The sequence below is a fragment of the Cricetulus griseus genome, chromosome 2, assembly GCF_003668045.3.
Source record: "Cricetulus griseus strain 17A/GY chromosome 2, alternate assembly CriGri-PICRH-1.0, whole genome shotgun sequence".
NCBI classification, from domain to species: Eukaryota; Metazoa; Chordata; class Mammalia; order Rodentia; family Cricetidae; genus Cricetulus; species Cricetulus griseus.
Window position 1 is genome coordinate 232684976 of NC_048595.1, and position 25571 is coordinate 232710546.

The 25571-nt window shown below is 47.8% G+C and overlaps 1 protein-coding gene across 12 annotated transcripts in view; it reads right to left on the reverse strand.

Moving 5' to 3' along the window:
- Znf516 (zinc finger protein 516) overlaps positions 1 to 17528 on the reverse strand; it is an 89013-nt gene extending 71485 nt beyond the window's left edge. For 3 of the 12 annotated variants that reach the window (XM_027403711.2, XM_027403710.2, XM_027403700.2), the window contains exon 1: positions 12275 to 12378. The gene's annotated coding sequence lies outside the window, so the exon portion shown is untranslated. Of the gene's footprint in view, positions 1 to 1862; positions 1955 to 11637; positions 11848 to 12274; positions 12379 to 13301; positions 13593 to 15694; positions 15791 to 16136; positions 16274 to 16789; positions 17100 to 17384 lie in introns of those variants that run through there. The other 9 variants (XM_027403701.2, XM_027403708.2, XM_027403706.2 and 6 more) reach the window with 9 other exon arrangements.
- Between the last annotated feature and the right edge of the window lie 8043 nt (positions 17529 to 25571).

Consider the following 25571-nt stretch of genomic DNA (forward strand, 5'->3'; position numbering starts at 1 on the left):
TAAGACCAGAAACCAGTGATTTCTAAATGCAGGGAGCAGTCATACAAGGCCCGCCCGTCCGCTCACCAGCAAGGGCCCTCAGAAAGCAGTTCTCTGTTGGACAGATATGTCCCTTGACTACATCAGCACACGTGCTGACTGGCACTTTCTGTCCTCTGTGAGCAATGTACACTTGGCCTTGGTGGCCCCACCTGAGCACAATCCAACCTCACCTTTAAAAGCCTAGCAAGTTTTCTGAACACTGATACTGCGATTCCACAAGATAATAAACAGAGTTTCGGGCCGTTTCAGTGGCATTTCACTTATCAAAACAAGCAGCATGATGACTGATACAGCCAGGAACGGAACTTGACCCTCAGTCAAAATAATAAACCTGCTGATCAGAACATCTGCATTTACAAGCAGGGAGAACTGGTAACTAAGAGTCCCATCCAAGAACAAGGCCCAGCCCCAGAACCAGGAAGCAATTTACATCATGCCTTGAAAGTGGGATAAAACCCTGTTAGCCAGACTAGAGAACCTGAAAACCACTTGAGGCTTTGCTGGGTATACTCACCAGCTGGGGTGGGCATCCACCCTCTGGCGCCTACCAACCAACTCTGTGCTCACTTTCTTCGTAAGCCTCTTCCGTTCCACTTGGTGTCCCTCCTGCATGGACTGCTCTATGTCATTCTCAATCCCAGGAATAAGAGGACACAATACTCAGAGACCACATGGGAAGACTAAGAGCCCTGCAATGCTGGCACGCTCCCCACCCCAGGTTGCCATAGCCTCCCCAGCATCCAGGCAACTTCAGTTCACAATGATGCTGTCGGCCTTGTTCCTCTCCAGAGCAGCAACTCTCCCTAACACTACTGTTACCTGGACATTATTACTGCTGCCGATGGGACGGTACCATGCCCAGTTTGACTAAAGAAGACTAACGAAATGCCGCTCCCTTGTCCTTCTGAGAAAAGAAACAAGACGGTCTGCCTGCCTCCACAGTGTGTCCTAAGCAAAGCCCCAAACATAACACTCTTCACAGACTCTAACACAGAGTGGAGAGAGTATTGCCTTGTAATCCATCAGCCATGCTGCAAGAGGGCAGGACCCAGGCTGAGAAAGGGAAGGGGGCCCTGGCTGGGGAGAAAGTGTGTCATCTTCTACCAGGACAATGTCTTCAGAGAGACAGAGACTCACCCTCCCTGCAGTTTCCATCTGGTCTACCTCAGCCCTACACACTGTTTATCAATCTTCAAATTTTCCTTCTGTTTTGAGAGTCTCAAGAACACAGCAAACTATGGTGGGAAAAGTTTAAGGTTTAATGTATAAATAGCATCTACTTCTACCAACTGAGCTGACCAAAAAGCGAAATGCCATCTTTAAACCTATAAAAAAGGTGAATCAGTCACCTTACAGTTCATATCAAACTGTAACTTGTCATTAGATGATAGAGAACACATACTCATTCTGATCCACACCTTCTTTGGGCAAAATGCCAGATTAAAAACTAATTCACTTCAAATTGCAAAATCCACCTCAGGATTGCTCAATCTAGCAGCTAAATGTATGGCAACCATCTGAAGATCCAGGGCCCTTCTGGATCTTTGAATACAGAAGACAACACTTGGGTCATGGGAAGTAGGTGCCCAAGAACAGGACAGGGGCCCCCTGGTGTTCACACCATCCCTCACAGTGAATGGGGCACTGCCAACATGGTCCCCCAGAACTAAGCTTGAGAATTTCCACCCCTCAGAATCCATTTCTGCTATTTCAAAAGGATACATTCTCCCTTTGAAAACAGGTAACAGGAGAGTGAAACAGAGGTCCAGGTGGAGTGGGGATTTCCATGTCAGTCCTGATAGGGGTGGGGCCTCCCTCACCATGCTGTCCACTGGAACCCAGAAAGCTGCCAAACGTGGCTTGCCCACACTGGGAAGAGCTGCTGGTATGACTACACAGAAGTTTCAAAGATCTGGCATAGAGAGAATAAAAACTACATCAGTATTAATTCCTGTATTGTTTTCATGTAAACTACATTACTTTGTATGTACACACACATGCATGCACAGGTCAGAGGACAACAATGGAAACCAATGCCCACCTTCCACCAAATAGGCTCTGAGGCTCCCACCCAGACTAAAGCCCTTTACCCACTGAGCTATCTCCTGGGCATTCCTCACATGCTTAAGAAACACTTGGAGTGTATGAAAGTTTTATAAACATTAATTTTACCCAATTCTCTTTTGATGTAATTATTAGCATTCCATCTTAATAAGTGGCAGGCAATCCACAGACAGCAACCAAGTGGACCAAAGTCAATCTGAGAGCTGTCTCTAAATGGCCTCGGGGCTAAGAACAGCTCTGACACGTGTGATGATGGTTGGGGGAAAATATAACACTGGGTGAGATATCAAATTATATGAAACACCAACTCCAAGTGTCCAGAAGGAAGACTTCTCTGAGGTGATGTCCTCTCTCTAATGCTTCAGTGCTTCAAGGCCAGACCACTGAGACGGCTTCACCTGGCCCAAAAAGCTCATCTGTAAAAAAAAGTGTGCTGGGGCCAGGGAGACGGCTCAGTGGCTAAGTGTGCCTGCTCTTAGTGTAAGGACCTGAGTTCAAATTCCTAAGGCGTGTATAAAAAGAAAGAGGGAGGGAGGGAGAGAGGGAGGGAGAGAGGGAAGGAAGGAGGAAGGGAGGGAGGAAGAGAAAGATATATATGTGTGTGTGTGTGTGTGTGTGTATAGAGAGAGAGGTGGAGGAGGAAGAAAGGAAGGAAGGAAATAAGAATGAAAATGAGAGAGAGAGAGAGAGAGAGAGAGAGAGAGAGAGAGAGAGAGAGAGAGAATATCCAGGAATGGCTACATATGCCTGTGGCCCCAATACCCTGTGTGGGGAGTGAAAACAGGAAGATTACTGGGGCTCTCTGGCCATCAGCCTGGCTCCAGGTTAAGTGAAAGAAACCTCCACTCCCATGAAAACATAAACACACACACACATACACACACTTGAAGGGAGGGAGGGAAGAATGGAGCAAGATAATCTGATAGGTACTCCTTACCCAAAATGTTGCACCTACAGACTTGGGGGGTCTGCTAGGAAGTATGAGTTTCAAAGGTCCCTATCAGCCCCCTGGGGCATGAGGCCACTAGGACAGAAGGACCCAGACATGACTGAAGGCACCAGATGTCTAGAGCTCCCAAGTCCTCCTGAGTAAATCTTCCTTAGTTCACTCTTAGAATCTACTTAAGGCTCATGCTTATTTTCAGACCAGATAGTCAAATAAAGACTGGGGACTCTGAGGAGCCAGCCAAACACAGGTTAACTGCCATGGCGTCGTGCAGCCTCTTATGAAGAATTCACCTGTAGGAATAGGGAGTGGGCTGTGACTCCCAAAGCCCCACTTCAACCAAGATGGAAATCCATTCTACAATCATTTCAACAGGTACAGGGGGTGACTGACAGGGTCACAAACCAATGACAGCTGCCCAAGGAGGTCACCTGCCCAGAGAAGCCAGCTTCTGGTCTAGAAGGTTTCTAGTTGCCATGTCCCCAAGGGAAGAGGAAGAAAGGTCTGCCTACTTCCTCCAGCTGTCCTGAATGTTAAATGACAAATATGGAGCTCACAACAAATATGGAGCAGGCACCTGACAAAACGTCCATGAAATGACACAGGATTCAGTGGGAGACTTGTGGGGACTGGTTATGTGGGCTTTCATCAACTTAAGCCTGTAATAAATAACTAGTAAGAGGACCAGCAGGAAAACTCAGCCAGCAAAGCTGCTTGCCACCAAGCCCGACAACCTGAGTGCAATCCACAGGGCCCACGTGGTGGAAGGAGAAAACCAACTCTCACAACTAGATCTCTGACCTCCACCCACGTGCTGTTACACACGCTGGCCTACGCACATCCACAATAAGTAGATAAACGGTAGATCCAAAGACAGGAGTTTTGTTCTTACGACCTTGGCTTTGTAGTATCTAAGTAGCCAGAAGGAACCACTTTTGAAAATCTCATCTGCCTTGACACCATCACCGAGTTCACAACGACCTGTAATTCCAGCTCTAGGGTTCCGACACCATCTTCCGACTTCTATGGGCATTCTCAACCACACACACATATCCACACAAACACATAAATAAACAGATATATAAAATTACTAAGTACACAGCTTCAGGTAGACAATGAAGACATATCATCTAAATACGGGAGTCAATGTAGACACCATTTCTCCTTTCAGAGAACATTCAGAATGGCTGCCTGTGTCTGTTTAGAGTAAGCCCACAGGAAAGGCTAGGGGTTTTATGCTTAACAATAAAGAAAAATTAAACAGCACAGGCCCAGGGATACCTCTACATGTCATTAATGATCACAAAGGGCCCACTCAGACAGACATCAACTGGGACACACCCAACAAAAAAACCTTCCAGTCCAGTGGGCCACCAATGCTGGTCATGGGCTAAATTACCAGATTAAAGGACCCTGCTTGGCTATCTGGCCTCTGCTCCATCCTGTCATATCTCTTCTTTCTTGCTATCTTGTCTGTGAAACCCCCAGATGAGCTTAGAGATCAATGAATGCCCACTACTTCCTGGTCAGCTCTCCATCACACCAGCTCTGGTACACTCCTTACCAGCTTGCCCTACCCAGACCTCTCTGCCAATGCCTTCATCTCCTTGTCCCCACCTGAGGACAGACACCCAACCACAGGTCTCAGTCTATGATCTTCCCCGGTCTGTGCCTTTGGACACAGGACACTGGCTGTACATCAGTATGGCTGTTGGCTTTTGTGACTCCTTTTACTAGTCTTCTGTTGGCTCCTTTCTTCAAGGTTTTCTATATCCAGTGCCAGTAACTTGCTCTTATGAGATGTTTCTAGATAGGAATCTACAGATTGGTAGAGACTGTGCCAAATGAAAGGGGCCCTGGGTTTGATCTCAGTTCTGGAGGTAAAATGGGATCTGGAGATGGCTCAATCAGTTAAATGTTTGCCATATACACATACAGGACCTGAGTTCAGATCCCAGCACTATTTTAAAAAGTGGGCACAGTAGTTTGTGTCTATAATCTCAGGTCCGGAGAGCGCTTAGTGGACGGTCAACCTAACCTAATCAATAAGCTCTGTGCTCATAAACACCCACACACCTGCCCCCCACCCCTGCCCACACACACAGAGCTATTGATACTGGTAGTTACCACTGGATTTCCTTGAAAAAATCTACACCTTTGCCCACAGGGCTGGCCTGGAAACTATGCTGACAGCTGGCTGGCTGGGAGACAGGGCTTTCTGCTTCCTCCTGGACTGTGCTCTGCAGTGCTGCTATGGCCTCAGATGGTGACAACTGGCCCAGTTCTCACACAAACACTTCACTGTGGAGAGATGCAAACACTGAATCACCACTTTTTCTACTCTCTGGAGCCAGCGCTAAGCACCACAGGTGAGCCGAGGGGCCCCTCTGTAAGCCATGCTTAGCAACTGACCATTTGCCAGCCTGGTGCTGACTCAGCACACTCTTAGCACCCTTGTCCTCTAGGTGGACTTTCTGCACACCTCGTCTAGTGTGTTCCCTGCCAGTATCCTGGTAAGAAAATTAACCTGGCTCTCCAGGCCAAAAAACACCCCACTGGCTGAATGACCAGATTTTCCTGCATTTTAGCACCTATAGAACCCCCGAGTTCAACCCAAAAAAAATCACTTCTAAGCCACCTAAATACAGTAAAGTAAAAAAAAAAAAAAAAGAAAGAAAGAAATACACAAAGAAATGCAAATTATCATCCTAAGAGCACTATTCTGGTATATAGTGAGGCCCTGCCTCGAAAGAAAACAAAAAGGATGAGAGGAAGAGGGAGGGCAGGGGAAAGGGGAGGGGAAGGAAAGCAGAAGAGGATGAAGCAAGGCCTCACCAAAGTCACACTAGCTGCTCAGACCAAGAAGGGTTGGAGCACAACTCAGTGGCAGGAAGGACTCTCACCTTCTACACACAAAGCCTTGGGTTCCATCCTCAGAGCTGCAGGAAGACTGCAACCCACCCCCACATGAGCCCCTAAGGAAGCCTCTCTGAGCCAAAAGATGTAATGCACTTTCTAAAATGGGTGGCTGTTCTCACAGACAGCAGGACTGAATGCCTACACCACATGTTCCAGCTGCCCCTGCACTTGTGCGACACAACAGAAACACATGCTGTACAATCAGACCCCAAATTCCAACTGAGACAGACACTTAACAATGGATGCTTATGGGAAAGGCGAACTACTTCCTAAAGTTGAGATTCAGGACAGCCTATAATCTTCCACCAACCTAGAAAACAAGTGATAAGCCCAGCCACCAGTGAAACCATTAACATACTCCGATTCTCTGTCACCAGGGTAATTTACAGAGGCTAATTTTAATCCTACCACTAATCCCATGATTCTACCTAATCGTCCCCAAGTTTGTGTTGCTATGGCGAGTGCTTGGACACCAGGAATCCACTTACTGTCTGTCACTTTTAGGAATGAGACCATCCTCCTCCTCCCCTCTTATGTTTTTTTAAGTAAAAAGCCATTTCTGGGGAAAGAAAGACAATTGGGTGCCTGGGTACTGTGCTATTCTCATCACAATGACCATTATGGCTTCATGCCAAGTCCTACTCCAGGACAAAATAACATCATCATGCTAATGGGTCATGCTAAAGACATGGTAAGAACTGGTATGATTGGAATGATCCATCTGGGTCTGGGGGAATATGACTGTCAATGAACTATGGCATTTTCCCACACTGGCACGGAACTACTGCATCACTGATTGTCGCAGCGTGACTTCTGTGCAGGGGGGAGCACAGCTCCGGTGTTCAAACTCTACTCAGTGCCCTGCCTACAGAGTCCACAAAGTGTGGCTTGGGGACACATATGACCAAGCTTGTTTGTTTACTTCTTTCCTTGGAACAGGAAAACCAGGAAGATGAAGGCTACCAGGGCTATCTATCTGAGAAGATGAAGTATCCAGAGAGCCTGGAGCCCTAGAATAGCATAGTCAGGCATTTGTCATGGATGGAGGAGGTCGGTGGGCCAGGACTTGTTGCTGCCCTCCTAAATCTCATCGTGAAAATCTACCCTTGTGAATTAAATGCAGTCTAACTGAAAATCTCCAGCTAGAGTGTACAAACATAACTACACATGTAGGTAATTCCACAACAGCTCAGAACTTCAGTGAAACTAGAAAACTCTGACAGATCTATAAAAATCATCTCTAAAACCAGGAAGCCATGAATATAGCAATCTACTATATACACTCCAGGGGTAGAGGGGAAACTAAGCCCATAAAATTGGGTGGGGGAGGACAACACACATTTTTAGCTCTAGGTTAAGATCACAAGAATCATAAAGGACTAAGGTGTAACATTCTTTCTGACCAGGGGGACCACACCCAAGGATAAGTCTTTCCATGCCTATCAAACTCTAGGTTTCCCTGAATTGGATAATCACTCAGCACTTAATGGCAAACTATCTGTCTCCTTGCTCACCACTCATAAACACCAGCTGAAGAAGCTGCTAAAGCCACAGCTACCTCTGGGCACAACTTCCAATGCATCACCGACTGTACTCAATTTCAAAGAACATTCTCGAATGCCAAAATAAATCAATGTCCAGCACAGCTCCACTCAGCTCATGCAACATAGGTTAAATAGAACCATATGGTAAAGACAGACACATGTTGCCCTTTGCTGAAACAAAGGACAAAAATTTCTAACAAATTGTCCCTTACCCTCTCACACGGGAAGAGGTGTAGCTGATCAGAAGGATTTCTGAAGGGCTAAGGATGCTGGGGGAGGGACAGGATTACTGCCTTGCCACTAACAAAATATTAGACTCAACAAAGGGCCTCCATGTTTGAGACTCCCTCTAGGTCTCAAAGATAACACCATGTTATAATCTCCAAGCACCTCTCCTAACTAAGCAGAAGGAAGGCAGGACAGCTGTGTGCAGGAGGCAGTGGCATCAGCAGGTCCCCAGGGTACGAGAGGCAGTGAGAGACAACCTACCTGTTCTGAAGGAACACAACACCTGCTCAACTAAACTTGGAAATAAAATAACAAGACCTGCACCTATCTCCCACCATGGCTGTGCAAACAGATCTCTGTTATATATTGTGTATAGAAAGAATTCAGACTATAGCGACTTCATTAAATTTCTGACTCAAAAACCCAGAGCAAAATAATCTAGCAGGATGAACACATCCTGGAACACAGACACACGTCTGATGAAATTGCTTTTTCGATTATTTTTTCCCTGTTCTCCAATTTTGTGTCTTACTTATTACTTAGCATATATTTACATGTTTGCTTTCTAAAAATAGCTAATTATACTGCTTAGTAATTTCCAGTACCATTTGGGTTGAAGATTAAACGACAGATCTTTCTTGAAAAACTACTTTTAAGGCATGTTGGGAGGCATAAAATTATACTTCTTGATAATCCCAATGTGTGCATGGAAAGCATTTACACACACACACACACACACACACACACACACACACACACCACAGTTCCCAATACAGCAGGGAAGGACACAGCTGCCAGCGTCACGTGTAGGCAGATGCAGGGGATAAAGAAGGCAGAGTGGACAGTTGGAACTGCCAATTTTCACCAATCCTTGGGAAATATACCTCATTTACCTCAGCAGACAGCCCCAGGAATCTAGTCATACATCTGAAGTATGTCTCCCTGAAACAAAATTAACTTTAAAGTAGAGTTGTTTTGTTTAAGATTCAGATAAACATTTCAAATTCATACTCAATATCTCCTTTCAGTCTTCCTTTCATAAGGCTAATCTTACTAATAAATTCTCCATTAAATACAAACACTAGATAGGACTCCTTTCTTGAAATGGGTTTCTAGCAGCTTTCAAAAATTCTTGAAAATTCTGAAATAATCATAGCTGGCTTCCAATGACAAGACTCCACCCACCCTCCTGGGCAGGAAAGGAGGAGGGTAATGGGAGCACTTGGAAGAAAAGGGTCCTACCCCCAACCCCCAGCTGCAAAATCCCTCCTGCTGAAGAACGGGAGGATGGGGGCCAGGACTTGAACGTGGAAAGTGCTGCCCCTCGGATGCCCCCTGATACTCTAAACCCTAAACAGGTGGTTGCCACCACACTCCAGGCTGTCTGGCACAAAGGCTGGGATCAGGGCCCCATAGTCACAGTAGAAGCAGACAAGAGTAAAACCCTACACACAACCCCTGAGCAGCTCCAGGGTCCACAACCACACCTGTTGGACAGCATCTCTACTTTCCTCTCAGCCAGGGTCACAGACAGCTTCGGGTTCCAAAAGCCCCTTTCTCCTTCCTCAGGCTTCACTACTGCCCTACATCCTGAAGCTGGGCTTGCTGGGAAAACACAGCTCCTGAGGAGATGCAGTTCCCAGCAGCACCAGAGGGGTCGGTCGCCTGCCCTGCTAGCTACAGAGTAATGAAATTAGTCCCTCATGCTTCCACGTGAATAATTCTGGAAGCTAAGGTCAAAGGTGCCGAATTGTAAGCAGCCTGCAGAAGCCTAGTGAAGCACCAAACAAAACTCTGGTAGACTCACAACATAGCTCTGGGGTTACAAGCTCAGGAAGATGGGAGGTAGGGGATTTCTCTGCTGTTTCCAGAACTTGGGGGGTGGGGAAGACACCAACAAAGAGATGCAATTTTAAAAGACTTCGTCAGAATAGCTTTTTTTCAACATATAAACATGTACTTGGTAAGCTGTCTGCCTTTGAGAAAGGAATGCTGTTCGAGAGTTCAAAAGTGTATAAAGCAAATATCTAACTAAATAAATTTGCTTCTCCTTTCTTCTATGAGTTCCATTTAATTATGATCAAATCCACGTGCAGACCAAAGCGAAAGTTAGCATGTCCCCTACACGGCAACATCCATGTTTGCTGTGCTTGTGCACCTAGTGATAATATAAGCTATTTCTTGTAGTGCCATAATTAACACCTGTCCTTCTCTCCTAAACTGAAAGTCGAATAAGAAACAAAATAGTGAGATGACCAGGTCAACCCTCTAAAGGAGCAACATTGTAATAGGAAAACACAGGCCAGGGCAAGCTCCCTCCCTCCAGCCCAACATAATCAGCTTACATTTCGGCTCCTATTTCCACAGCCCTAAGGTATAATGCCACTGAAACTCTACACACAACCTCCAGTCCCACTCAACATCACTCCCACAAAATTCCTTCTCAAAGACTACTCCTGGTAAACTATGAACAAGGCAAAAACACATCTGGAGTGTGGATACACAAAAACCTACAACAACCCCTTAAATCCAGGACTGGTTTTTCGAGGAGGAGCCACTTAAGTTGCCAGAGTGCATTACCATCTTCCCCCAGTTGAAGACTGGGGGCCATCTGTTGGAGTATTCCCCACTTCCAAGTATGCTTAAAGAGTCTCCTTTTCTCTTTCACGGAATTGTTGCTAAACTTAATCACATGAAATGTTCCACTTATAAAACTCAAACATCTCCTGGGGGGAGACAGTAAGGCAAATGGAGTTAAAAGTTTCATTTATGAAAGTGGAGACACTGTGTGACCTGTCGGGGAGGGCTTCTCTCAATCCACTTTAATAGTGTCTCTGGGACATCGTGGGAAGTTAAGAAATAAATAAGAGTTCAAACATCCTCGGAGAATTTTTTGAGATGCCTTAGTTGCCTCTACGAGGTGTTTACCAATAACAGTGCTCAAAGGCTACTAGAACACATCAGCAATTAGTATCAGACACAGTTACCAAAGTAAAAGTTTGGGGCCCTAAGATGATTTCATATTTTAGGCTTTTAAAAGCTCGGAAACACAAATAATCAAAACTTCCTTCTCTGTGTCCACTGTTGGGAGCAGTGAATAGCCAGAGCCAGCTACTGTGGGGTTTGTTCCCTTTTGGAAAGCCATGCCTACTCCTCTTGCTAGCTTTCTAACAGACCCACTGGGATGGCTTCTTCTTTAGAATGCTGATGTACTCTGAAGGCTTCAATATATTCAAATTAGGAAGTGTAAGGAAACAAGTTCTAATGAACTAAAAAAAAAGTTAGACAAGGATTTATCTTAACACATCAGGATTTTAATTTAATTATCAAAACAGCTGTTGTAAGCCTTTCCCTGAGTTCAGTTTGCCCCAGAACCCTTTGGAGATAGCTATGGGGTCACTCTCGTGGAACTAAAGCTGTCCCCTCCAGTGACCCAACTCACACCCCTGACACCAGGGCAGCTCAACTCCATCTCCAATTTTGCTAGGGAGGGGGAGGGGGGCCCTTAGAAGTCATGCACAATAGTAGTGCGGTCTATTTAATTCTAGCCGGTCTGTGTAAATAAAAATAACACAGCTATTTTGATGAAACAATTAAAGAATGCAAGAGAAAATGAAGGAGTGATAAAAATGGGCTCTTGTGTTCAGGGCAGTAGCGAATATCATATCGAATAGCAGGCATGCCTAGTTAGTTCCTTAAAGTAACACATTCCTAAACCGAAATTCTCCAATCATATTAATAGGGAGGTTCAAAAACGTAATCTGGGAAGATCCTGCTGGGGAGCTATCTCCTCTTTGCTTCTACGCTGGTCAACGAACACCAATTTTTAAATTATATTTAATCAACATTCAAGACTTAATGGTAGGTTCACCGGGACGTGACTTTGTGCTGTACCTTTAATTAAGACGCCGTCTAAAGTTCTTCCAAGACTTGCTGGTTAAGTGGGCACCGCGAGTGGACCAGAGGGACAAGCACTCGGTCCTTTGTTACTCAATGGACACCCTGGAAGGCCCGCCCCAGCCCAAGGGCACATCTGGGCTTCAAGAAACAACCCGACGTCCACTCGGGCCTCCTCTCCACCCAGTCATCGATTAGGTCTCACTCGTAGACCACGAGAGCCCCCCACCCCCCACCGCGAAGCAGCCAGCCGCCAGCACCCAGTACCCACCGGCCACTCCCGCCCCAAATTCGCCCCTCGGGGGAGCAGGGCCCTACTCAGGTGTGGAGACTTACATAACCAGGCCCCCTCTGGGGGGTGGGGGGACGCCTCCCGGGTGTGGGGGACGCCTCCCCTCCCAACCCACCTCCAGCCGAACAAAGTGAAGTTTAAAATAGAAACCAATTACCTGGCCTGCCAGCGGTGCTGGGCCGCGGAGCCCCGCCGCGCCTCCCTAAGCCCCCCGCCCGACCGAGCGAGCCCTCCCCGCCCACGCTCGCCCACGCCTCTGTCCCACGAGTTCGCCACCCCTCCCCGGCTCCCCCATCGCCCACGCCCCTCCCCCACATCCCGGGCCCCACGGCCCACACGGACCCCAGTCTTTGTTACGGTGCGAAGTTGGGCTTGCGGGTCCCCGTCTCTTTCACTTCTTGGGTTACAGTGCAGGCGTGTGACGTCCGCTCCACATGACGGGGGCGGGGGGCGGGCGCCAGAGAAGGGGGGCGGTGAGCCGGGGGCCTCCCCTTCGGCGCCCCGCCCACGGCCCGCCCCCCGCAGCCCGCAGCCCAGCAACAAGCGGCCACCGCCCCCGCCCCCCGGACAGGCAGGGGGTGTCCCGCCCCCAGACGCACGCCACGCCTCCAGGGCGGGCAGGTGGTGCCCCGCCCCCCGCCCCCGCCCCACTCCCGCCCCGGCGCACGCACCCTCCCCTACCCCCACCAGCTACCCAGGCCCACGCTCCCCCCCACCCCCAGAGGCGCCGTGCGGCCGGGACACACAGAAATAGGAATGATTTAATGCAACGGCATACCCATTCCTCAAGCCACCGGCTCTCCGAGATTGGAGAGAGGGCCGAAAGGGGTGGCGATCCGGTTGGGTGGAAACGGCCCGCGTAGGAGGGGATACGAGGACTGACAACACCTAAGAACCAAGTTGGAAATCTCAGGAGTGGAGGCACCCTCGAGGTGACCTCGCTGCATCCAGATTCTGCCCACTGTGTGTGAACACTGTGCATTCCTTCCAAGGTCTGTGACCCCACAGGAGTCTCAAGAAAGGGGAGGCGCACGCGTGTATTTAACCCACCATTGCATCATCATCACCACCACCCCCCTAGTGAATCCCGAGGCAGACCACCGAGCGTCCCAAAGACCCAACATTTAAACACAAGCTAGGAGATCCAGTCCCGAAGTGAGTGCCACACTAATCACCCATCACTATGAATGTTTCTAAGGAGAGTGGAGCAGATTCAGAAAGTAGGCAGCATGGTGTGGCCCGTGACACTCTGCCCGGGAATGTACCCATTGTGCAGACTCGGCCAGGGTGGCCAGGGCGCAGCACTGGTAAGACCGGTGAGCACCAGAACTTTCATTTACCGCGAGCAGTTCACATTCTAGAATTTTACCAGGGTCTAAGTATCACTCCCAGTGAGAGAATGAAATTGGAAGTTGGAAGATGAACGGTGCCCTTCAGTTTTAAGTGGAGTTAGCATCCTTCACGACAACCCACGATCCCTGCACGTTTGCTATCTGCAAGTGGATGCAACGGCCCCACTGGCGCCTGGAACCAGGCGGATGGAGGTGTTCCAGAGTCCCCAATGGTTGAGAAGTGTTATCAATCCTTCCTCTTTCCTTCCCCTGTGGCAGGTTTCGACTTGAATCCGAAAGTGCTGCCCAGTCTTCGCAGGAAGACGTTGAGAGGGGGCAGGGTCTCCACTTGGACTGCTGCGTGCGCATCTAGCTGGACAGTCTTGGATAAAAGCGTGTCCACGTCTACAGCACACATCTGTGCAAATGCGGGAGCCTGCGGATGCGCGCGGCTAGCCGGACTCTGTGCCGACACATGGGCGCGTGCACGCGCGTGAGCGCGCGCGCACACACACACACACACACAAACACACACACACACACACACACACACACACACACACACACACCCCAAATTACCTCCGGGATAGAGACAGCTGCTTCGGATTGGCCGACAAAGCCGTCACTCACACCCAGGGGGCAGGGAGACTTTGCAAGGCAGTTTCTTTTTTCTTTCTCTCTCCCCTCCCAGTCGTTCTATTTAATGGTAAAACAACAGCAGAGCTCTGAAAGTTAGCCTTCTATGCGGAGTTTGTCTCCCTACTGAGGCCGGAGTCAGAGGATACCATTTAAATATATCTCGTTCGTCCACAATGGATGAAAAGGGAACTAGTCACCGAGAGCGAGGAGCCGGGGGGGGGGGGGGGGGAGATCGGGGAGGGTAGAGCGTTCTCAACACCCCAAAAGAGACTTTGACCTTTGAGAAATTTAATAATTAAAAATGTTTTCACGAGTCAGATTATAACAAATGTTCGTCCCTAATTTTTAGAGTCGTTATTTTATTATTTAAGCATGCTGAAGCTAGCATGTTTCCTTAAGAAAGAACTGACCTATTTTTGGCTGGAGATAAACGATCATGTTAACAGATGTTAATCTTGTAATCTGTTTTTCCTGTAAAGCACTTCGCATACCCGAGCTTCAAGACCTTAAAAATAACATCTTTTCCAAAAAGACCTGACGTCACAATCCACTCCCTGGGAAGAAAAAAAAAAATCACACTCCCCTCCAGTTTCTCTCTCCTGCAATGATTTCAAAGACATTAAATCTTTTTCACTTTATAAGTGCCGATTTGTTCTGCCTCAACTCCCACAGGCTTTTATTTGCATTTCAAATTCCACAGGTTACACCAGTCGCCTTTTCAAAAAAAAAAAAATGTAAACTAACAATGAAGAATCAGTAAATGGCTTTTTGTGCATCTGGATTAAATAAGACACCGAATGAATATATTTCAAAAGAGGGGGCGAGCAAGTTGATCTGTGCTCACCCACAGACCAAGTGACTCTTCATCCGCAAGCCAGGCAATGAGTTAGCTATACACACAACCCCGAAGCTAGGAGTTGGAGGAACTGGCCTGGTCTGATGCAGACAGCTTGTTAACGCTGGTGATGGATGCAGCTGACTTACAGACCCAGAGTTTTCGAGTAAAAGGCTGGTTCTCTGGAGCCTTAATTGCAGGGACCCACTGGTTTCCCGATTCACAAAGCCTGATAGTCATCGCACACCAGCCTTCCTCCATGAACCGCTGGCTTAAAGACCCCACTGGCCTGGATGTGACAAACTTATTCAGACAAAGTTTCTTTAAAACTTGACGAGGCGGTTTAATCTAAATACTGATCTTAACTATTCGGTATGTTCTCCCTGGAAATGGCAGAGGAGGCGCCGTTCCAACCCCCACCCCCGCAGCATACACCCCATTGCGATCTTCTTTTTCACACACCCGGGTGTAATTCGTGTGTGTGTGTGTGTGTGTGTGTGTGTGTGTGGAGAGAGGGAGAGAGAGAGAGAGAGAGAGAGAGAGAGATCAATAAGTCCCTCACCCCCCACTCCACTATACCCCAGCAAGGCAAAGCGCAATTCCAAGGAGTCCCCACAGCACAGATCTCCTTCCCACCCCACTCAGAGTCACTTCCAGAACCTCGCCCCCGCCCCCACCCCTACGCGAACTTCGCTTCCTAGAGATTCCACTTCTTTAGTGTTAGGGTCACTTAAATCTCCCCGCTGACCCGCAGAAGCCCGGGGAGGGAGCAGTGAGAACAACACACACACACACACACACACACACACACACACACACACACACACACACACACCGAACACAAATTCGCAAACAAGTCCCCTAGGCAGCGGCGCTCTGTGCCCACAGGCATCGATCCCCTCCGCCAAACCCTTAATAATTGAAGCAGCTCCTCCGGCCCCGCCGCCCATCACCCACCTTCATTAGCCAGAGCGTTTTACTTTAAAGTAAGGCAATTTGCTCTTTGTCTCCTAATGGATGAGAGCGCATCCGAGCTCCCCTCCTCCCGCGTCGCCTTTGACGAAGTGTACAAAGCCAGAGCCTCTTCCGCGCTCCCACCCCGGCCCCCACCCCGCCCCTCCACTGCGGTAAAAGCCACCTCCCGGGCGCTCGCCCCGCCACCCGAAGTTGCATCTTCTCCTCTCCTGGAATTGCAGAGCAGAATAACTACCAACACAGAAAGCCAAGTCGCCCTCCTGGCGCCAGAGACCTTCTACAGGGCGCGCCCCCTGCCCAGCACGCCCCCACCTCACCCGGCACAGCAGGGTCTTGGGCACGTTGTGGGTCCCGACCCTCAGGGCCCTGCCTGTGGATCCGCCCTCCCACAGGCCAGGAAGCGCCCCCGCCCCACGGCCCCTACCTTGGAAGGAAGGCGGCGGGCTCCGGGAGGAGGACGCGCACGCCCCGCGCATCTGAAGGTGAAGCAGAGCGCCCGCGGCGCCGAGCCGAGCGCTGCTCTAGACCGACCGCGCCAGCTGCGCCCGGGCGCGGGGGACGCGCGAGAGCGCGCGGGACCCGCCACGCGCCCGGCCCCCCTCCGCGCGCCGCGCGCGCGCCCGGGATGCACCCGCCCCGCGGGGGCCCAGGCGCCGGCAGGGCTCCGAGGGACTGCACGGAGCAAAGACGGGGACCCGGCGTCCACGGTCGGAGCAGGCCCGAGGCTTCCCCCAGCTCGGAAATGGTCTGCCCTGAAGGAAACGCACACGCTCCACTATTGTCTCATCAGCACAAAGTTCTGCCACACTGCGGAGAAAGTCTGGAGGCTCACGATGACTCAGACCCAGATAATTCCTCCCCTAATAGCACTGAATCACGACGTCCGCGACTAGTGGTCGCCCCTCAGCTTCAGGTCTCAGGTTGCTGCAGCCCCAGTTCCTAGAGGCTGTTTACGCGCGCGCATACCACACACAACACACACACACACCACACACACACACACACACACACACACACACACACACACACACACACACGCATCCATACGTGCAGACGTCCCTGGGATGCATGTCTAACCTTCTGAAGCACCTGGACGCTGAGCCTCGACTCCAGACTAAACGGTGTCCACCCTGCCCGCGTGTCCCCTGAACTTCCCGGGAGCGAGTCTAGGAGTCCGCATGCCGCGGGAAGAACAGGACAGCTCTGGGGCTGAGTGGAGCTCCCACTCGTTTGTCACCGTGGCTGTTTACTGGTGTCTTCAAAGTTCAAGTCATTTTGCTTTGGTTCCGAAAACTTCATTTGTGCCTCCCCCCTCCCTTTACTACTCTCCGTGGGTCGTAGTCACTGACAATATATTGAGTCTGTGAATCAAAACCTCGATTTGACGCCCCAAAGCTTTCTTGGTACTTAGCAGGGAGGGGCTGCGGGAGGGGGGAGGGGAGCGGGAGCAGAAGGAGGAGAGAGGAGGAGGGGCCGGGGAGCGCGCCCCGCGATCCGCGGTGACGTAGGCCAGGGGAGCCGTGGCCCGCGGAGGGGCACTATCTTCTCCCACCAGGCTCTTGGCCATATTGTTCGGCTGCTGCGCGTGATAACTCCGCAGTGGAGAAGCACTGGGGCCAAGACGCCGGAGTTGGCTCTGCCTAACAATCGGAGCCAAGATCCGGGCGGTTACCTTTCGCGGTGGCTTTCCCCGTTGCCCAGCCCTCTGCGCTGCTAGTGCAGCTCGGGGGCCCTCCCTGGCCACTGGTTTTGCAATAGAAACTCCTGTGCGGAGGAGCTGCAAAGGGCGGCGCTTGTACCCTGGCAGAGCTGGCAATCGGGCTGGGGCCTGGCTGAGAGTGAGATGTTTCCGTGTGTATGCGTGTGTTTCCGCCGAGGAGGGGGGAGCAGAGGGAGGAGGCCCGCGAGGAACGGCCGGCGAATCATAAAATGTAAGCCCCGTGTGATTAATGGTCGGCACTAATTTGGAAAGCAGGCATGTTAAAGGTCACGGCCAATTGTTGCTAGTTTCAGCCTGAATGCCTAAGTGGGATGTATTCCTGAACAATCACGTTTAAGTCTGATTCACACACACACACACACACACACACACACACACACACACACACACACACTCTATTGAAGTGCCCACAATTCATACCCGGTGAAAATTCACATGAAAGGCTACACTCAACTCAGCTAATGACATGAGTATAAATAGCATGTGTAGATGTTATGTGTGTATACACAATCTCCAACATAGATTCAAATATGCATAGCACAAATTTTAATTCAGGGTTTTTTGTGGGGTGGGATTAGTACTTTTAAATCGATACTGGTTCAAGTCAGTCCACGACATGTAAGAGACATCTCTCTGCCTTTTTTGCTCTAGTTTCCGACTACACGTTTCATTAATAATTTCCATGTGTTGAAAAATTGACAAGTTAGAGTAGCAAACAAAATCCTAAGTAAGAAAAAAAATCCTACATAAAATTCTATCGTTTAGATGAAGTGCCTCCTTTCTTCAGCCACTCCCATGTGATTTCACTCGGTGCTTCTGTCTGCAATAATATTGTGCTTTCAAATGGTTTTTTTTTTTTTTTTTGCACACTTCTGGGCAATACGTTTGAAATCTGAGAGTGAAATTTGATAGATGGGCAAGAGTCAGATTCTTGTGCCCATGTGACAAACCTAGAAAAAGCAGTCTGAAGGCCAGCCAGTTTGTTACTAAGTTGAAATGCGTTTTTCAGTTGTTTCTTCAAAGCCACTGTCGTTGTTTATTGTCAACATACCAGTACTAGATTGCTCTACACAAAGAACAATGGTATAAAAATGAATTCGAGAGGGTTCTCATGCTATTGGTACATCCATACTATAGCTGTTTTATATCTTCAAATATCTTTGGGGGAGAGAGAGAGAGAGAGAGAGAGAGAGAGAGAGAGAGAGAGAGAGAGATTCAAGACACCTTCTATACAAAGTACAAACCCCTGGGACTCTTTGGAGGTGCAGGGTTCCTCCTGTTCTGAAAGGTTTAAGTGAATTAGAATATTGGAGCTGAGCAAAGCGGCAGTGTTAATGGTTAACATTTGGATATTTATAATGTTAAACCGGCTGATCCTTCTGGCTGATGAAACAGGAGAGGAAGAAAGCACTAACTCCCCTCTCCTGCTGCCGAATGTGTGATTGGTTCAGTATTTGAAACTCTGTTCCTTCCAGGGATTTGATGGGGAAGGCTTGCTCCGTGATTGGGGATGTTTAGATAAGAAACATTCTTAAGGGGTTCCAGTAAAGAAGAGCTAAGAGTAAAAAGCAAACAAAAAGCACCACTCCCCTCCCCCAGAAAAGGCCTTGCCTGTCTGAGAGCCTGAAGTGAAACTCGCTGCAACAGAGCATGAAATCCGAGGCAAACTACCAGGATGTACTAGATAGGCAGACTCTAAGTATAAGGGCTGGGGGGGGGGGGACATCCACGGGACACAAACCCAAATATTAATCCTATCTCTTAGAGTTTATTAAGACTGTGTGAATTATAGTTCAGAAAGGAGGGTGGCATTATTTACCCAAGCCGAGGGCAATCTTTTGCTCTGTAAACTAAAGTGTAGAGAGGGAATGTCTAAAGACAGGAATTCAGGGGAAATGCAGTCTAAATTTGATTTACATCACTGTGGGTATTCCTAACTGTTCCATGTGAGGGATGGGGTTAAATTGTTGGGAATGAGAAACACTTCACATAGAAATGGAAATTGGACATTTGCTGCTATTTCAAAAATAGTGCCCCAATCATAACTTGGTGAGAATCTTTTGAAAAATCTTTATTTTTCATGGAGTTTAAAGGGCACAGTATTGTCTGTATTGAGAATCCAGAGGAGCCCAGGGATAGCAGCTCTGTTTAGGTATGTTGGTAGGAAGTTAGCACTCTGTCAGTCACCCCTTGGAGGGCTGTGAAGCTGTGCCTTTCTCTGTTGTAAGGGCAGTCCTCTGAAATGCTTTCCACCTACATGAATCTAAAATGCGTTGTATGGGATGTTTTCACCTTGGTTTAGACTGTCTCGGTCATCGTTCTATTTAAGGGATGGCTAACAGAAAAGAAGCAGTGTATTTCTTGCATACACGAGGGCACACATACATATACACACACAGCCACCTCTAATGGGAACTGTGCCCAGATGGCCCCATGTTTACACCAAGAGGCTTCTCACTGAGGGCAGTCTTCTCTTGTCATTTATATACCAGATAATTCAGGGGTAAAAGGATTCAATCAAAGTTGAGATCTTCATGTTCTTTCAAACACTTGTGAAATTTTGTTCATCCCCCTACCCAGTCTAAGCCTGATGATTCTGTACAAAGTGTACCCATGTGTGCAATGACAAGAATGCTGCTCTCATCCCCCCCCCCATGCAGAAATCCAAAGAATGTTCTCACGGAGTCATCATTTTAGCAATCTTTCCTTGATTTCTTCACAGGAGTAGAGAAAACAAAAACAAAATAAACACTAAAAAATCTGTACACTGGCCTGTTGCACAGTGTTCTTACTGTCACACAGATTTTCTTTTCCTGAATTTTGCTGTGCATCTTTTGAGTTACAACAGGTAGCATTAACAAATAACACTGTTGAATCACAGAGCCAGCTCTGTTCCCAATTGAGGCACAAATGGTGTGGAAATTGCCCTCACTGTTTAAGCTAGGCAGCTATATTTTCTCACTATTTGCAGTTTTTTGGTGACTACATAGCAGGTAGACAACCCTCAAGTCTGTTCCTAATTTCATACTGACTAAAAGGCCCAGTAACAGCTGGCTTCAGAATAGCCAATCCAGAGCTCCACAGATGTGGGTCATATAATAGTTTGAAGAAAAAAAGGAATGGGGCTGCAGAGTAGAATTCATCTAAGGAGAGAAGAATTCAATAAAGTGTTTTCTTCTGAAAGAGTACCCACGTTTGGGGAAGGGAAGCTGCTTTCTGCTAACTTCTGTCACAGTCCCACAGATGTTAATTCCTCAGCAGGCAGGTTGTGGCCTATTAACATCTCACATCCTTACAACAGCAAAACCCTTGACTGTCTCAGCCCCCAAATCTCATTAGATGTCGCCATGCATAACTGATTACATGTGCACATTGACGGGAAACTTTCCCTACAGAACTGAAAGGAGACTGAGGGAGGCAAGTGGCCATGTCTCCTTCACTGTGGTAGGCTCAACACACTTCTACTGAAAGGGGAAGAAACTCTGAAAGGCCCTTCCCCTAGATGTGACACATTTGTGATCTAGTTTAAAGGACAGCAGCAGTGGCTCCGAGAGGTCAGTAGGAGAAAAGTCGGTGGCAACAGGATATAGGAAAAATTGCCCAAATTAGGGACTCAGGACATTTTGTTGAGAAGCCAGGTATAGTGAGTGGGAGTCCTCAATAACAAAATAAAAGGGACAGCTTTAACCATTTTCAAACATACAACCAGCACATTTCACTAAGTTATGCATAAGTGTCTTCACAATGCATGCCTGGAACTTTTTTTTCACTCCAACAGAAACTGCAATCCATTAAACACCAGCTCTCCCTCCCCTCCCCCAGCCCCTGGCATTCATCACCCTACTTTCTGTCTCTGTATTTGACTACTCTGGGGACCTGGATCCCCCAGTACTTGTCCTTTTCGACAAGTATAATTTCACTTCCATCATGTCCTCGAGGCTCATCCGCGTTAGGGAATGTAGCTGCATGTATTTTTGTTTCCTTCAAGAAAGACAGAAGTAGGCTAGAGATGGAGGTTCCTGGGAAATACTTGGCTACAATGGCTGCCTGCCACATGCACAAGGCCTTGAATTCAATTATCAACATTGGGAGAAATGATTACAAATGGAAGCAAGTAATATGAAAAAAAGCAATAAAAAACTTGTTAATGAAATGACTAGAACTTCACTAAAAACAAACCTCAGGAATGTTTCTGTGGCCAACAACAATTGGTTCCCTTCTGGCTGTCTAGGTCTTTGCAGGAATCCAGCCAGTCTTCTTCCCACCCAGTGGTACCAGCAGAGCGGTCTGTGTCTACATGGAGCCAAGGACATCTTTTAGTCAAATTCTCTCTGGTTAGAAATCTTAGTTTATTTACAACTTATAAACAACTTCTTTTAAAATAAAATACCACACACTCCCTCCCCCACCCCCCAAAGGGGCTATATGTCAGGGCACATAAATGTAAAGGAACAGACAAATTAATGCACCAGGCATTAGAGATGTATTAACAAACACAGCTGAGGCCTGAATAAAGTCAAATGTCCTGGCCTCAGAGAAGGACCTTTATTTAGAGCTAGTTTCTCTGGAGCCTGAGCTTAGCCTGGTCTCTAGGCAGTGTGGATGTGGTCCACTTTCAAATGATGATGGTACTCCAGGGGTACTCAAAAGGCATGAAAACAAATTTTGGGGCACACACAGAGTCTTTCAGAGATACATGGTGTGCTCTCCACTGAGTCAATAAAGCACAGGCTCTCATATTTGCACTTGTGGCCCTTGTGACAGCATCACAGGACCAATGGGAAATGTGATTTTTTAAACACTTTGTTCTTTGAATGCTTTCACAGTATTTCACACTGGTCATAATCATTTAAGCAAGGTAATAAGGCCAAGCAAAATGGCAGCACTGAGGCAGAAGACAGGAAGATCAAAGATCAAAGCCATCCTGGGCTACCTGTGGAGACCCTGCTTCAAAGGAAAAAAAATCATGTAATAGTAACAATAAAATGAGTATCATATCCAAAGTATAAACAAATGTTTGCTACGTTTTCACAGCTGCACATTTGTTCATGATTCCACATTTACTCTTAAAGCCAGGCATTAAATCAAGTGATAATTTTAAAAACAAAACTGATTGTATGCTTATTATCAAAATAGCATGCAGCCTGTGAGCCATGTGGGCCCAACACAAAATTGTAAACTTCAAACATTATGAGGTCCTTCCCAAGGTCAATTGTACAGTTCTTGGCTGATGTCAAAAAGTTAGTTTTACCTGATGGGAATCCCATCAGCAATTTTATTTTGTGCCACTTACTCTTTACAGTAAACCAAGAGGAAGGGGCTACAATTAGCCCATTTATCAGATGCCAACAAAGAGTCTCCGAGTTCATCCAGGAGACCAGTTAGGAGAGCGGGCAGGCAACAGGGCTGAGGTGGCCACAGCATCATTGACCTCTCATCTGACAGAAACCACAGCCTTGCTAGTGAAAGAGCAGTTCCATAAAGGACAAAGCCAGTGGGGGCCTTTCCCGTGATCTCACAAATCTCACATCTGCCACAGTTTTTAAACAAACAAAACATACACGTTTACAATTCGGAAAATTTCACAACGAAATCAGGCCACAAAAAATAAGAGAAAATGAATGAAACAGGGTGGGTGTAGACTTAGCCAGGGTCAGCACAAGACATTCTGGTAGGTTAGAGATAATGGGAATTTTCTCCAAAGGTCTAGCTAGTGTGCAAAGCCAAGATAGAAGCACTTTCTCTACTGCCTATAAAACCAAGACTCTGTGGGCTGTGTTCCCAGCGCTGTTACCAAAGGGCCAAATTCCTACTTTTCGCCTTGTTACTGTGTGGAGGCAAAATAATCAACGTATAATGTAGCAAAAATTTACACTGACTATGTGAAAAGTGGAAATAACTATGAGCAAGAAATGTAACTGTCTAGCAGAACAAAGGGAACTGAGATGAGGGGGAAGGAGTGGCAAGGGGAGGGGGTGGGGCATAGGCTCAAAATACCTTATATGCTTCATCAAAGTGTCCTTATGAAACCCAGAGCCACGTGCAATTAATGTTCGCCAGTTAAGTTTGTTTTTTATTGCATTTACTTATTCATGTTTGGAGAGGGGTCAGTGTGCACACCATGAGTGGTGGCTCTAGCGTGGGGGTCAGAAGACAACCGAGTTTGTTCTCTCAGACTCAGGTTATCCGCCTAAGTGGCAAGCGCCTTTACTTGCTGAGTCATACGGTGGTCCCTAAGAGAAGATATTATTTGAAATAAAAGGAAAGCAAATGTGAAATTCACTTAACGTTTTCAGGCTGTGCCAGCATGGAGGCAGGTGTGTTCTTCACCACAGGATCCCTCCCCAAGTAGCTGCTGATGCAGTCAAAGCTAGCAAACTGTATTATAACGTATGATGTCTGAAAATACCTGGAAGCCTAAGAATGCCTTCTCTTAGACTGCAATAGTTCTTCTAATGAAACATGAATCACTTCTGAAATCATTCCTGTTTTTCCTGGTAACGTTTTTCTGTTTGTTTTGTTTTTTGTTTGTTTACCTATTTTTATAGAGCATTGTTGTTGGCACAGACCTGGGATTGTGTCCCTGAGCACAGTTACACACACACACACACACACACACACACACACACACACACACACACACACTGCATCCATGTTCCCGTGTGAGGCCTGCCCCTTCCTCTGAGGACCTGCCCAGGGAGAGCCAGCATGGACTGAGCTAATATCCCCCAAGGCCAACTCCAGCAGGGAAGCTTCCTCAGGGTTTGTCAGTTCTTCTGACTTCACGCAGTTGAATTCCAGGGCTGACCAGCCTGGCCTCTTACCTCCCCTGCCGCTCAGCTCCTGGGTGTGCAGAGCGTGAGGCCCTTCTTCTAGTAACTGATGTCCGATCAGGCTCGGGACGAGCACTTTTCCTTCTTTATTTCCTGTGGCTTAAACCCTTCGGCTTCTAGAAAGCCTTTTATTTAAAATAAATACAGAAAAGACGTGCTTCGCTGTGAGCTATAATACAAAACAATCCTCCACTGAGTGCCGAACCCCGTTCAAACAAAGTTCACGGATGGACTGACAAATTTACAAAAGCCAGGGACCCCAGAGAGGAGGGGCTGCTCCTCACCGGGGTCTCCCCGCAGTGCTGGGCTGGCCGGTCACCAGGCGCCAAGGGGGAGGGGCTGGGCAGTTGTGTGTGGGGGGGTGATGCGGGGGGGGCGGGGGGTGTTCTAAGTAACCACGTGGCCTGAAGTAGAGGAACTGGCAAAGTTAAGGGGAGCCTTAAACCGAATTGGTGGTCTCTGTGCTCCTTGTTCCCAGAGAGTAAATTATCCGCTCCAGCCGGGTGGAAATGAGACCCTTCCACCCTCCAACCCCTCCCCCGCAACCTCTTTTTAAGGCTGCAATTGAGCTGCTCCAGTTGTTAACACGTGAGCCGCAGAGAGGTGCAGAGAAGCTGCTAAGGTACACATTGGGGCTAAGTGTCAATTCTAGATCTTGTGTTCTGTAGGAAACCTTCGAATATGGTTTTGCTGGTATTTCCGATTGCAGAAAGCAGTCCTTTGGAACAACGTAAAAAGCACCTTAGTTTTCTCAGAGTCGTAGTTATGAAATATCACATAGCTAAACTCCTAGCCCTTCCCGGCGCCAGGGGAATGCCACTGTGTCCTCAAATATAAAGGCAAGCTTGCACACATCCCATATTGAAGATTTCTGTCACACGAAAACACAAGGAGAATTTTAAAAACCAAAGCACAGAACTGTAGACTCACAACAGAAGGACTGTAAACTTCTGGGAAAGTGGACTGGTGTAGTGGTGCAAGCCTAAAAGCGCAGCACTTGGGAGACTGAGGCAGGACTGTGACTTGAAGGCCTCCCTGAGCTGTTGTGAGCCCTTGTCTCAAAAAAAAAAAAAAAAAAAAAAAAAAAAAAAAAAAAAAAAAAAGGTTAAAATAGGGCTGGATTGCTCAGTAGTTGAGAGCACTTACTGCTCCTTCAGAGGTCCAAGACTCTGCTCCCAGCATCTACTCTGGTGCACAGCCTTCTGGAGCTTCATTTCCAAGGCATCAGATTCACTCCTCTGACCTCCCCTGGCCCCAGGCATGCATGTGGTAAACAAACATACATGCAGGCAAAAGAGATACAAAT